The sequence below is a fragment of the Camponotus vicinus genome, unplaced genomic scaffold (assembly GCF_025532165.1).
Source record: "Camponotus vicinus isolate PSW18456_S1 unplaced genomic scaffold, iyCamVici1.0 SCAF_1, whole genome shotgun sequence".
NCBI classification, from domain to species: Eukaryota; Metazoa; Arthropoda; class Insecta; order Hymenoptera; family Formicidae; genus Camponotus; species Camponotus vicinus.
The window spans coordinates 5,966,032-5,982,521 of NW_028141945.1; positions in this window are offsets into that span (position 1 = coordinate 5,966,032).

A 16,490-nucleotide genomic window follows, 5' to 3' on the forward strand; every position below is an offset into this window, starting at 1 on the left:
TGCGCTCTTTCACGATGTATGTAGAACGCGCGGGTTCAGCCTCTTGCTGAGCCAGGGACTCGTGATAACGCGTATTTTCAAATCCGCTACGCAAGACGGACATAATGCCATGAATCGCGAACGTCAGTCATATTTGGCCGGATATGTTAATCCGAGAAAAGGCGGATCGCGACATTCTTTTATCGCAGTCTTTGTTTCAAGCTTGCCAGAGCAGAGATTGTCTTTTACATTTTGAGAGAGAAAGAGAGAGACAGAAATGTGAGATAAACATTTATTACAGAGGCACAATTCTATTTATAATTACATAGAAATAAAATTTCGCTATATGACATTTATAAAGCATTTGCTTGTTGCGTGAGTAACGTAAATAAAATGGTTCGAGGAAAAAGAAGAAGGAAGAAAATTGTATTTTCTATAATAGTACAAAAGTTTTTCGGATGTATCGTTAGATATAACACATAGAAAATGTACTTTCCAAGGATTGTTGAGCAACTGAAAAAGTAGCGAGAAACGAAGACGAAAGCTTTTCGCAGACTCCATTTACGCAATGGACGTCCAATGGAAGTCAATTGTATCTACGGCGATGATTGAAGGTTACAGAAGGCAGACATCTTCTATAAGTTTGAGTTGAAGTAAAGCAATCCTGGCTATAGTCAGCAGATTCTCTGTAGATCTCTCAAAGTTTTGATGGAATCTACTCGCGATAATGATACGTGTGACTTGAATAACTAAATCAAAACTCTTGTATTACTAAATAATACAAGATAGACTCATTTACATACATGCATCTAAGAGTTATAACATTTCTAGAATAAATGTAAAAATTAAGCAGCTGATAATTTTTATATTGTAACAATGATATGTTAGTAATAACAAGATAATATAATAACAAGATGTAATATATTATAAATTTATTTAATAAAATTTTAAATATAATAATAATATAAATTTTGCAATATAATAATAATATAAATCAAAACTGAGAAACATTATAATTATGTGATTACAATTTTACAAAAAACATGAATTTTGAATCGATGTAATATTTCTTTGAGATTTTTTATTGCTTTGTAGTTTCATGTTTTATACAATAAATTGGTGAACAGGCAAACTCGCTTTTTCGCACATATGTGTGTTAGAATATTACGGTCGATATTAATATTACATTTTTTTATACATACGCGCAGATTATAAAATATTGTGTTATGTCGTGCATTGGTTTTTCTTTCTCTTTTATATAGTGTACGTGTATATCGATTTTGCAAGGATTATTTATGTACCGTGACCAGGTCTAGTATATCGATTTGAGGTTGGCTTCCAAATATTCGGGATGCAGGATGAAAGTTAAGGAACATCACGAAAATCTATTAGTACCATATAATATACTAATACATAGTACAGCTCACACAATATTGTATAAAAGAAATATTTAAAAAATATTAAAATACTATCTATAATTTTATAACAATTTTACAATATCGCATATTGATAATATACAATAATGAAATTAAGAAATAAACATTTTAGCTCAACAGCATTTTTCTAACAATATATATACTTGTGTATATACTTGTGTCTCTCTAGTATTTCTAGCAAACAATTGGGATTATCCTTAGCCATAATAATGTGCATAATACAAACTTCATGAAGCATTCAAGCAATTTACATTTGGGAACTCGTCCTCTCCACCTTGTATTAACTGTGATATACGTGCGGCGACTAAACATTCGAAACTATTTAGAAATTTTGAGCAGGCAGAATAGTTACATGCCAACCATATAAATTAGATGAGAAGAGTAATCTTTGTGTAAATTATCGTAACAGATTTTTTTTTCTCGATCTTACAATATGTAAACAGTACAATAACCAAAAAGTTGGCAAACAGTATTCGCATCCTCGTATTTTTAGCGTAAAATTTTACGTTGATACATTTATCTTACAATTTGTTTTTTGAATGTTAAACAGTCTTTAAACGTTCGTTTGGACCTTATTTAGCGTTATTTTTGTCAAAGTTAATACGAATTTAGAATCGCTCTATTATTTTTACGTGAGAACGCGCGATATATGTACAGTGGACCTAAATTGCGCTTGTGAACAAGCTTCCCGTAGCCAAACAATGTTTGTCACTTTTATCTACGTCAAAATGATATAGCGACACGCCCGACGGAATTTCGCCATCGTTCCCTCTTTATATCGCGAATATACCGCTTGTTTTTCGTGAACGTGGACCAGGCTTATTCGATGGAATTCAAACTGAGTTCAAACTGATTATAATGAAAATTGAAGCTGCTATTGTGGCGCGGCCCAGATTCTGTCGTGTTCTCGGAAAATTGAATTGCACGGCAGAGAACTGTCTGGGGAGCGAAGCGCGCGAAATCCTCCATGGAAAACAGATAGGTGGGACTAATTTTCAATTTAACTGTTCATCAGAACGACACACCGCACGGCATTCGTTGTTTTTGCGCTCGACAGATTTATTATCGACATTCTTCGGTAAACTGTCTCCATTACTTGGAGAGGATTACGTTTGTAAATGATTACGATGCAGTGGGCAAGCCAGGTACAGCGTCATTTAACTGTTTGCACGAAACAGATCTCATCTCTGTTCGTTAAATGTTAATTCGATTTTACCGCATTACGTAAGCAAGATTAACTCTCCAATTTACTACCTTGACTTGTTCGAAAACGCGTTCCGTTTTAACCTGTTCGTTTTCCCTTCTTTATCGAACTTTCCGAGCCTCTACGTTGCATATCGGTTATTTCATATAAGACTGAATATATTGAATATGGAAATTTACGACGCGATCTCAGGTTGTTAAGAAAATCGCAATTACACGTGTGAGTTAATGGCATAATGATGTAGATGATAATGCGATGTAAAGTGCACGCGCAGCAATAAAAAAACGTAAGAGTCGGCAATTTAATTTGCATAACTCAAGCACGTGATTTTAACGTACTCTCGATTCGATCGATGAAATTTTCGAAAAATCTTGAGTAATAATTGTGTTACGGCTATACAGAGAGATGCATTTTGATACAGTTATCTTTGTTATCATCTCAGTGTGTTCCATTGGTCAATTGCATCCGGGAGGAGTGACTTTAGTCGCATCTGCATACGGCATAAATCACAACCTCTACTATTCGGAATACATGGTGGACGTGCATATAATCGTGAGACGGGATGTGTTTGTGTTGCACGCGGCATGCCGCTAATCGCTTAATACAATAATATGATTTCGCATTCCTAGTTCTCCGTCAAGATAAATATACACGTGTTAAGATATTTGCACAGTCATACGCGCAATGTTAATTACATGTCAACATGACTAGGTAATATGCTCCAAATATATGTACCGCGTTCTTAGTAAAATCATTGAATACGAATGTGTTAAAACAACGTAATATTATCAAACGAAATTTCCACACAAACTTGTTCCATTTGAAATCGTGAGACTGCATAATGCTTTATATTGCATTAAATTCTTAATCTTTCTGTGCGGTTAAACTTAAAAGTCATTTCTTTATCGTTCCCAATCAAGATTCCGTGAGTAATGAATATTTATCTTGATATTTAACTTGTTATAAACCTTTTCGAAAAACGATGATTTTTCTTTTGTTATTTAATAGAAAATCCGAATTGCGCTAACGTTGAACCATTTGATCTGAGATGCAATATCGTATTTTCTCGATACGATACTCGTTAACTTTAAATGACATATCTCTCGCAGAAAAGGGTCAGTCGTGCTCGCGCAGTTTTCTTTTTGGTTACAGCAAAAACTGGCGGCTGTCAAATCGCGAAAAATGCATATTCCGTGAAATTCCGGCGTTAGCCAGACGCAATTCCGATGGAAATAAGTTTAAACTCGATAATACCTGATATTTTTTTTATCCGAAATATTCATGCGTAGCCAATGTGGGAGAGAATATGGAAAGTTATAGATCGATACCAGATATGCTCTCACGTACACACATATACACATATATGTATATACATATATGTATGTATATTTTACTCGAATATATGGCGTTATCGTACCGCGTGACGTTCAACGCAAAATGGTGACGTATTACGTCCGCGATACTGCATAACATGTGTCAACGAGCGTGTAATTCGGCGGCCATACTTTTCAAATGACAATCGCGGATTACAGATTGAGATGATTCTCTTGTTTATATAACTACTAATATATTTTACGATTCAAACGATCACATTTATTACATAGAGAAAAATATCATTCTACTGCCAAGAAAAGCGATTACTCAGTTTATTTTTCTTTTTTTAAGTAATAGTTTTCTTCTCAACAAAGAATATATTCTTGATAATAGTCTTAAAATATACTCATCACAAGTGTTAGAAAATCTCATTATTATGTACTCAAAAGAAAAATTTATATTCCCTTCAAGAATATTGTAAAATTGTATCAAAGAAAAATCAAACTTACTTTACGCCAACTCTATGTCGTAAGCAAACGAAATTTTTGTTTCAATTTAATATTCTTGACTAAAATACTGCACTTACTAAAATTCAAAATATATTCAATTAAATTTATTGCTTGTGGTGAACTTATGATTTATTCGCGGATATACAAACTTATGATATACTTAAAATAAATAATATTAATATAATATATTTAATTTTATTTATAATATATTTACTTGAATGCATTACTTGGATGCATTATATACATTTTTCTCTGTGTAGATACGGATTTCGCAGTGCAGTGCATTTACAAATGCAGGAGATTATCTTATAGACATAATGAATATTCAGAGACGCTTGCAGCTATACAGTAGCTTTCGTGCGCGTTTTCGAGACGCTGTAACTGATCATCAAATGTTGATCATCATGTATTACTGGCGTATCGATATGCGAGGACACAACTCGTATAGATTTACTCTACGCTAAATCTCGCCCGAGTGAAATCCTGCTGGAATATCCTTACTCCAAATCCGCGTACAAAGTTCTGGCACATGGCTAATTGTTTACTATTTGCACAGTACTCGAGCACGCTAAGGATGGCAGCTTCTCTGGTCATACAAACCCTTTGGCTATTCCATATCTATCGGGATCTCTCTGTAATTTATCCGATATAGATAGCATTGATTAAACATGTATATGATTATGCAATATTAATAATTTTCAATGCGTTTGCGCACGTGTGTATGTAAATAATATGTATAATAAAATTACATTAGTCTAAATATTCAAGAACTGTTGGAAAAATATTATATAACGCTTAACGTACGAGAGAAAATAATATTTATTTAATAGTAATCAAACAATAATGTAGAGAAAAATTGCACAGGAAGACTGCTGAGTCTTATTTATTACTTATTGGAAAATCAATGTCCAACTCATCTTCATTGATAAATAAAATCATCTTCATTAATAAAACAAAAAATTTAAATTATAAGGAGAGAAGCTACGTTTAATTAAAATCTGTTCTATTATTTTGTTCCTTTCATTTTTAATTATAATGGAAATAATATTTTATCTTTATATTAATACAGCATTAATGCACTTTTTGATTTCACGATTCTTTTAATATCCAGATCAATTTGAATATCGCCATTAAAAGGTAGACAGCTGTATTGAATGAAACGATTCTTGAATAAATAATAAAAATTTGCTGTTTTTATCCTGAGTCGTTATTCCGTCGGTCTCGGGAATTTGCAGAAACAATTTTCAACGAAGGTCGAGTAGAATCTCGAAAACCTAGAGTTTGCTATAGACATGATAAGATACGATAATTTTACCGGAGGGCTATAGAGCCAGAATTCCATAGTAACGAGGTTTAACTGTATCGTCGTATGGACGCCTTGATAATCCAGCTGTACTTACCTCTTAATAGTGCGCCGTCCGAAATTATATCAAGGATTTCTACAATCTTCGTTAGGTCCCAGTAGCGCTACATATATAGAATATACTTGGGTGGTTACAATTTTAAAGTAATGGAGGATGAATAAAGAAAAAAATCATTAAAGGAAAAGTTTGGAAATATTTTTTAACATAATGTTAATAACAATATTACTGTATAAAAATTGCATTACTTACTAAATAAAATAAAACACAGATATTATCAATTATATCTATCAATTGTAAATTTTTGGATAAATAAAATTCTCGTATTAATTGCAGTAAAGGATTGTTGATATAAAAATTGTATCTTATTGTTAGTTTCGATTACATTTATACATACATTCATTAATAACTCTAATTTACTAATATAAAAATTTTTCTTTTTTATATAACGAAGTTAATAGTACTCTCTATAGTGATTATCTTTTCATAGTTTATTATTATGTCTCAAGATAAAAGATGGATAGAACTCAGAATAGAAAAGAGTGTAACCTTGCAATCTACGTGTGATGCCGGATATCTATGTGTCCGATTTTTTTTGTTCCGTCCAGAGAAGAAATAAATCGTGACGCGGTTCGTTCATCTGGAAACTGAGGGGCAAAGACAGGGAAGGAAGTGCTATTGTTCGCGCGTGGATGACAGTCCCGAAAATAAAAATCCGCCTGCGGTGCTCTATCCAATATCGGAAGAATGCTTTTGAAAGAAAAGAAATGTCGTAACGAACACATTCGCAGACATTTGAGGAGTCCATGTTAAATACAGTCGTAGAATTTAACAGATTTATATGTAATAATATATTATTACACAGTAAAAAATAAAATGTTAATCATAACATTTTTCACATGTCCCAGAAAGTCCACTTAAATTTTAAGTTAAAATAACTCATTCGTTGTGTTACTTATTGACAAACTAAAAATGTTAAATAATTGACATAATACTTCACATTTATTTTTGTGTTTTTGTGACTTTAAATGTAATGTAAAAATAACATACAAATTAATTAAAAATTATATGAAAAAATAGTTACAATAACTCATAAGAATTGTTGTAGGACATTAACATATAATAGTAATTATTTTAATTTAAATTATTTGTAATAGAAACATTTGATTTTAGTAAATTTGATTATTTTGTATGTCAAAGTTCAAGATTATTTAAAGATTCACTTTAACTTTTCTTAGAATGTTAAACTGACTTTGAGACCTGTTGATTGTTTAAAATGATTATGTTAAAAATACTCAAAATAATATTCCATTTCTAAGAGACATATACAAAGTGTTAAGTTATAAAGTTGATATAAATGTAACATATGAAAACGTTATAAAAATAATAACATATAAGTTGTATATTAATTTTACGTTAAAGTACTAATCAAAACGTGGTAACACAAGAAAATTTTAACATATGAACGCACAATTTTTTACTGTGTATATATTATTCAAAGTAAATTAGCTCTCTAATCTCAAATAAAATCCCTAATCGCACATTTTGCTTTTCGAAATTGTGTTATATGCGGTTTCAGTCGTTCGTATATGGCTATAAATAAATCTGCAGAATTAATTTTATTATTTATCCAACAAAATTCAATTCGTTTTTAATTTAAAATATACAGAATAAACAACGAGATGGTTTATATATTCCGCATACATCATGAATACTTTATGAAATTCATAAAATATCTTTTTGACAATATGCGATATTCGTGCTGATTAAATTATTATCTTCCCAGGAAATGTATGCTAATAGTATCGATTATTAGTTAATCGCTAATAGATTTCATTGATGTGATTGAAAATGTGTCCGATAAAAAAAATCTGACGTTTTTTTCTTCTTTTTTATATACGAGATGAATTAATTATCGTCACATTCTAATCTTGTTTCATTAAAATTTGCAGAAGAAGATGCCAAAGCAGGTCGGTCGAATTAATTACGCGCATCAGTAAATCGAAAACCGAACTTTACCGGCTGATGAATAAGTCGATAGCTTAGCGAAGGCAATTATCATTATCCATCGCTTTTAATTCCGCCGCGAACTTGCTTCCGGCAATTTCTTTTCAAGAATTTATCTCGAGTCCGTGAAAATAGCCGCAGATATATAGATAAAATACTCCCAACGAGCGTTCGGCCCAAAGTCGTAAGGAGCATCTCGCTGTAGCAATTTTAATATGCTAAGTGCCTTATATACTATAACCGTAATGTTAAAACTTCGTGACCCCCTTATTGCGACGATATGCGTTCCCGTCTCGATTCGATACGGTAACGTGAGTTCATACGGTATCGCAAAGTCGAAGCTGGAAAACGCGAACACGGACGACCCAAGACGTTAAAATGCCGCATTTATTACCGCGGGCCGTACTTTCTGATTCTGAAAAAACTTTTCGCCGTTTCTTGGCGTCCTAAATAGAGCGAATCGCGAGGCGTCGAGGTTCCAGGAACATTGAAATGCTATCCACTGGGAGTTTGTTGTCTGAGAGAGGACCACACAATGCGAGAGGATCCTTAAATTCCCATCGACGGAAAAATCGATACTGTTTGCGCTAAACGTACGCGGCCGTAAATTCAAAATAGATGCCGGATGTTACACTTTTAGATATTGTACGCTCCATACGACCGCTGTCATGATCGCGTTGCGGAGTTTTGCGACTAAAATTGCCAAGTTTCGATTTAATAATCTCTAACTATATAAGTATACATTAAAGTGTCATCTCTATATGTATATTAAGTATTACGAATAACCGAGTATATCAGATGTTTCAGAATAATATTTTAAAAATTATTTTCTGATTGCATTCTTTAGAGATAAGTTAGTTTCAAATATTTTAAATTTTATTTTATTACTACATGATTTCCATATATTATTTTAATTACACATTTATGGTAACTATATTTATGCATATCAACACGTTTACACACACACACACACATACAAAATATTTTTAAATAATTTTAAATTGTCTTAGAAATATATTAAAAATATATATTGTATAGAAATTAAATATTTAAATAATAAATTGTATAGAAATTACATTAAAATTATGTAAACACATTAAAATAAAAAATTAGAAACTTGAAGATCTTATAAACACTGAATTCTTATATTTCTAATAAATGTTTCTTTTAAATGCATCAAATTCCCATGTCTGTCTTCTGGCAACAATCTGACCATGAATGTAATCACGTGCTGAATCGATTTCACAACAGATTTCACAACACACTAGCACTAAGCTGGCATCAAAGGATACTCTCGGGCGGTTACATGCTACGTATTTCTTCAAAGAATACCACGTTGTCCCGTTTTCTCTTTGTCTCGCTTTCTGTATCTTACCCGAGGTGTCCTAAAAGAACATGATTGGCTAATCTCACAAATTCCACAAAAATTTAACAATTACATTATTTTATTATAAATGTGTATATTTCGAAGCATGCTTATTTTATTAATCATTTAATTCAAAGTGAGAAATTCTATTTATTTCTGATTAATTATTTTATTAAGAATTAAAAATGCATATATAAAATTTGAAACATAAAAAGTTATTTTTATATATTTATTATATATGACATTACATATATAATTTATCTAAAAATAAATAAAAAAAGATTGTAAAAAATTTAAATGGAATATATTAGTATGTAGCTTAATTGAAAGTATATATATATATATATATATATATATATATATATATATATATATAATTCTGGAATTCCAGCTAATGTTGTTTATATTTATATTGTTTATATTTCTGTATGTAAATTTGTGTGGTTTATAATATATGCTTATATAATTAGCTGTCGGTATCAAAATACACATATGCATGAAAATAGCAAAACAATTTCTAATATATATATCTTTTCTATATTGATATCTATTGATCCGTTAAATAAAAAATTTAGTTTAAATTCGACAGACAAAATTCTAGAATAATTTATATATAATTTATATATTTATCCATCTATTTCGCCACATGTTAGACTAATTCTGGTAGTAATATTCATAACATGTATAATTCCTATAAATGACTTATATTAATTTTTCAACGATACATCTACTATTTTTCTACTTTTTATAATTTCACAATTATATGGTAAATCTTTTATATCTTTGTTATTCTTTGTTATTTCATTTATCTGGCAATTTGTCAGATGTAATAATATTTTTATATCCTAATATGGCAATGTTAACTTAATTGTTTATAGAGTCATGTATTATTAAAGTCCACGTTATATTAGTGGATTCAACAGAGTTCAAAACTCTCACTTTGAGTGCTCAATCAGCGGTTATAATGTTTGTGGCAGAATAATTATTTTAATTTTTAATTGACTGAAAATATCAGTTTTTGTTTAGCCGTATTTGCAATGGAAAACATACCTTATTTTTCATTTTGGTTTGTACAAGATTAATAAACAGTAGGAGAAAATGGAATCGAAAACAAAGGAGAACGAAATTTCATACAATTGTTTTAAAACTGTTGTGTGTTTTATCCACGCGAAACGTACGTTCCTCTACGTGAATTGCAAGAAGAAAATAGGAAGCTGGATAGTTTGAAACTAAGCTGCTCGCTTCATAGATAATTCATTATTCCCATTTTTACTTCACATTCAACACGTTTGGCATTTTAATAATTTGTTTACGGAAATTGGAAATACGTTTATCTCAATTTCTCGGTTCTATCAAACTTTATCAATCAGTCGTACGATTCTCTCTAAAATTTACGATATACATTCTCGCGATAATTGCAAGAGAAATCAAAATTTTTCATTCATTCTTATAAGTGTCATTGTTTTAAATTGATTTGTGAGAATTTTTAAATATAAGATTTGAAAATTTAGTAAAGTCAAGAATATTAGAACGCGTAATGAAACTACCTTTTTCTCTCTCTCATTTTCATTTTTTTTCTGTATAGATTTTCCGAGAAAAATTTAATGACAAAAATTGAATATATTAATATATATATAGCTTAATACATAATAAATATATATTAAATTTCCAGCAAGTGAATAATTAATTTGTTATATATAAATCAAGAATTTATTCATATGATTAAGAAATGTATTATCGCTCTTCTTAAATTTTATTCTTGTGCAAAAGAGAATTGAATTTTAAAATCTGTCAGCTTTTTACGATAGCTTTCCGCGTCTCGTTTATCTTGGAAGACCGCTAGTCGAAGTTGCGAAAACTTTCGGTTTTATGATACTGGATAATGTCGTGCGACAAGCAAAAGTGCGGGACGAGGGAAGAGGCGCGAACGCGAGTCACGTTTAGTAACGATGCCAAGACACGGCGATATCACAGCTGACAGGTAAAGCGGAATTCTTGAAGACGTACAGATAGGAAGCACGTCCCATCCGTCGATGTGTATTCTACCAGATCTTAGATGAACAACGGAACATAAACCATGTCGTTTTATTCGCCGTAGAAGAGAGTTAGGAAGCTGTCTTGTGGCTTGAGAGTGCCGGGGAATTCAGTCTCGGGCTTGTATATGTACGGCGGTCTTTTACCGTTAGAGTTTGGAGGGAAATCTTTTTCCACGCCAAGGAAGACTGCCAGAAGTGCTCGTGATCCAGTTTAGCCAGGCGTTTTTCGCACTGAGCATTTTTCTCGCATTAAATGTAAGACTTACATTTTTCGAAGAGTGCTTATAATTGTTCCATTTCACTGTACAATATACACTTTATTATGCAACACATGTGTAAACAAAAACCTTATTTTAATTGCATATTTATTATTTAATAAATATTAAAGAGGCAAGAGATCTTTGAGTATTTAACTTTTCGAAATTAGATCTCTTAAGGTCTGCTAGCATCCAACTAACTGCTAGATAGAAAATAAATATAGAAATTCTTGATTTTTACATGCTTATACTTCTACGATGCAAATATTGTTCGAGACTCAAGGGACGTTTGTGCACAGCTCGCTTCTTAGATCTCTGAATCTTTGTACATTCAAGTTCTTGAATCCCTGAGTACTTGCTTCGTTCCATCCTTTGCTTCTATATCTTCTGGAATTCATATTTTTTTGAGATTCTGTAATTTTTGGCTCTCTATATATTTTTTATTTTATATATTTTTGATAAAAAATTATCTTTAGCACTTTTTAGAAATTTAATTTAGGAGATGCGATTCTGTAGAATAATAGTTGATTTACAACTCGACACTATGATATAAATGACTACAAGTTTCGTGCACAACTTTATATTTTTGATATTATGCTTTATAAACAGATGCAATTTGTCAGCAAGTCATGATCGTAAATGGTGAGCGTGTGTATTAGATCGACAAACTTGGCTGTTGTGCACGCGATATTCAAGTGAAGCCAACATCTGACTGCCGACTGTCAGATTTTCTAGAGAGAAATGCTGCTGAAAATCACATATATACGAATTTCATTAGGCAATTTAACATATGTGCTGTTATCATGAATAAATTAAGCATTTCTCTTTTCAAGCATTGATATAGTAAACAGAAGCTAATGTTAAAAATTTTATCGTCTAATTTTATATAATATTTTGTATAATATTTTTACAATATATTTATATCAAAGTTTTATTTGGATTCTTTATCTTTTACAAATAATTCTTTCAATTGATCGAATTTTTGCACATCTTTTGTTCATGGTTGTTAATTTTGTTTGAATGTATAATTTTCATGCAAAACTCTACATTATTTATTATTATTTATTACCTTCAATAGAATCATTTATCTTTATTTCGCGGCAACATTTGTATCGGTTTCCTGAAACGATTGGATTCTATCTTCATGCTTTTAGATGAAACTGTGTTTTCTTATCGACACATTGATCAATACATTCAATTTATGTGCATTTGTCCGATTGATATTTACGACTTGGCGATCGGTGGATCGCCGTCACAGTTTCGGCTTTATGACGCGCTTATAAGCATTCTACGTCACGTAACGTTCACACGCTCTGCAATGCTACGGTATCTCTGTCACACTTTGTCAATGGCGACATGTATCGCGTACGAAATTAGAACTGTAAATGGAAAAAAAGAGAGCGACGATGTATTACATCTTTCATATTTCTAGAAGCCGCGAAATGGATCGTTGCCCGCTTCGGTTTGCGGTAGTGAATTATTGGGACGTTTCCCATGAAGAATGCCATGATAGGCAGACGTCGCTGGGGCCGATTGATGTGCTGCAACTCGTCTACAAATCATGTCAAAACGGAAGACTTAATGCTTCATGCAGATCAAATCTGCATTGGAATGTCAATATAAATTTGTTATAACATGTTGGTCCGTGAAGCTCGATTGATCTTTATTTGAAACAGACTAGACCTTAAGATACTTAACTAGTTTCGTGTTTAGTTAATTTTATACGCAATCTCTGTGCTTGCTTGATACTCTGTAAATATAATACTCTATAAAGTCTATTCCGTAAATCTTACTTTTATAATATAGATGTATTCTGCGCACATATAAATTTTTATAAAAATTATAGATCTTTATAAAAAAAAGTTAATATTATTTAATTAACAATTTATATTAAATATTTTTATTAAATTTATTATTCGGTGTCTCGAAAATAGAAAAAAGTATATCAATTCGACATTAGATTTGACTTAATTATTTTGGCCAGGAAAACTACTGATATTTATGCGATATTCATATTTTTCTTTTTTACATACAAAGAATACAGTTGATCTTTTAAACATCAGAAGGATACATAACAAAAAGATTTTTAATAGATTGGAAAATCTAGATTGTTTGATATTTATACATATTTTACGATATAAAAATAACTTTCTTAAACGTTAAAAATGGAATTAGTTTTCATAATTTATATCAAGTTGAATCGAAAACAAACACTAAATATATAAAAGGATTATTTTGTTATTTTGTTTTCAATCTTATCTATAGATCATATATTTCATTTTTATTCCAGATTTTATGTTTTTTCTATTTTCTGTTGTTTTCCTCTCTACTTGATATTTTGGTTTCTTACCTTTTATGTAACAAGCTGAACTGTGCGCATTCTGTTAGTCAAGCGACGAAGAAATCAATATCAATCTCGATAAATTTTTTCACATTTTCTTTTCTTTTAAATGGAATTATTTTTTAATATTAATTATAAAACGAGTACGTCTTATTAAATCTTTAAAATTAATCTTTAAAATTAATTAAAAATGTTATATTTCTCACTTACAATCACACTTATTATTAGACATATTATTATATATTAATGTCACTAATAAATTTTTTACGGAAATCATAACATAATCTAATAGGACATACACACAGACAATAGCTGTAGAGATGTATTTATATATGTAAGAATTTTATAATAATACAATCAATTCTAATGATCAGCGATAAAGTTATTACACAAATATTTTTAGATTGTCTTTAACATATGATAAGAAGTGCAATATGAAATATGTATATTCTATAAATGTGCAAATAATGTAATAATTTATAATTACATTGAAATTTATATAAATTTTTCAAGAGAGAAAATAAGTTTACTCTATTTAATTATCACTTACGATCACTTGCAATGTTATTTTTTCCAATATACAAAATATGTAATGCACATTCAATTACGTTTAATAATTTTTTCTCAATTTGAAACTTCATATAAAAAGTTACCAACTTCTTTTTTAAGAATTATATTTGCGCAACAAATAGCAGTCACGGTATGTTTGGACTTTTAAACACGTTGCGACTATATCGTGACTACAACATGACTCTTGATACATCTCTATGCACGACGCGTTTCTATGCCCGTTTACATAAAAGGATGCGACTGGGGTGTCCAACGATAACGTTTGTCGAGTTTCTCTGCATCAGATGCAACTATTGTGTGTCGCTGGTTTGCAGATACTATGATCATTTAATGTCGTAATACGACAGATGTTTCTCGTGTTTGCTGAAATACATATACAAAAATTTGTCGAAAGCATTTGTCGACTTGCGAGCGATTCTCAACAAAGAATGGAATTATTAATAATTTGTCTTTTATCGATTTTTTTCCCGGGAGTTTATTGCTATAAAATCGTTCTTCTTATATGAACGTATTGAAAATCGAGGCCATAGAGACCAACGTCATCCAATATAAATTCAAATTTTTCATCACGCTTGCGGTTGCCACCTTTTTTATGCTCGGCATGCAACAACTATATAGTGCGCGAAACTTTATTAAATGGCAAAATCACCAGATGCGATACGAATAAGAAACAATTTTTCCTTAGTTATTATTATTTTCAGAAGTCAAAATGATAATTTGCAATTTCCTCCTCTCTCGCTTGTAAGTCAAAGTTCAAAGTTCAAATATATCAGAGATCGAACAAGTTATTTTTAAAGTAACAATGAAACTTTCTCTCTCTCTCTCTCTGCTTCTGAAACACTTTACTTTTCGCACAAATCCAATGAAGATGATTGAAAGGAACGATAAAAACGGCCAGATGTGTTTGTGACGCACACATAAAAATTCCTCATGGCCGGCTACCTAAGTTACGGCGAATGAGTTGATTGAGTACTTTACATTTTCCAGCGGCTATGGACAGTCGTCGATCGATGCCGGTCCGCGACAATTACAGTTCATTAAGCGGTAGCTTCAATCGACAGCCCCGCTACGGAGGTGGTTAGCAATGAGGCTGTCCTTCGTCGCAATTTAACTTGGCCGCCGCGCGTCTTCATTCTCAGGCGTCGGGTGCATTGTGATTTACATTTCAAAGAAAGCTCCGGAAAGGCTTAACTTAACTATCGACCGTCATTTACGCCTTTGCCGTCGGGGCTCTAAATGTAACCATACTTTGCAGCGCGAATAAATCAAGATGGTGCCCGATGAAATCCGAGTGGGATTTGAATGTTCGATACGTTCCACCCCACGACAGATCTCTCTCACGGATTTGCGCACTTTCGCGGAAAGTTTTACAATTGTCGGGGAATAAACTGACAAGCGGGAAAAGTAAGGAATATTCGTTCAACGGCCAATCGTACGCTTTTACGTAATCGAGCGTAATTTCGTAACGGAGTTTCTAATTAAAACGCGTAGAGTACTGAAAACAATTTACATTAATAAATACCATGGAGCGAGATTCCTTTGATTTTACGTTAAATTAAGCACACATTCCAATCTCTTTTACTCTTCACTTTCGACTGTGCTTTGTTTCGATACTTCCGCCCGCTGGCGCCCCTCGTCGCGTTCCGCTTAATTAATGTTTTCGTATATATTGTAACATCTGTAGCATAATGTAACACCGTTATAGGATCATTCCGTAACGCGCAAGTTTCGCGATGACGCGTTTACTTAGCAGCCGCGCAAGGTGCCGCGTGTCCTTAGAGAATCTTCAATGGATTATTATCCCTGGGAACACCTCTAGTTAAATGGCGCTATCATCTTGAGAGACTCGTTTCAGCCCGACCATTAGCGCATCCACGAACGTCAAACTTTGCATATCCGCCGTGTTGGGTTTGCAAGTAGTCGCTGATAACCACCATGGATGGTCGTGTCGAGAGAGGAAACTGGTGCTTCGATTCCTCCCGACGACTCATCCCTTCCGAAAACGCAGGCAGCGGGGATAAGTCACGAGGGATGTATGATTGTTCGGTCTAACGATGCCAGATATCTGGCCACACTAGTCGTCATCGCGTTCAATATGGCTTCTCGAGGA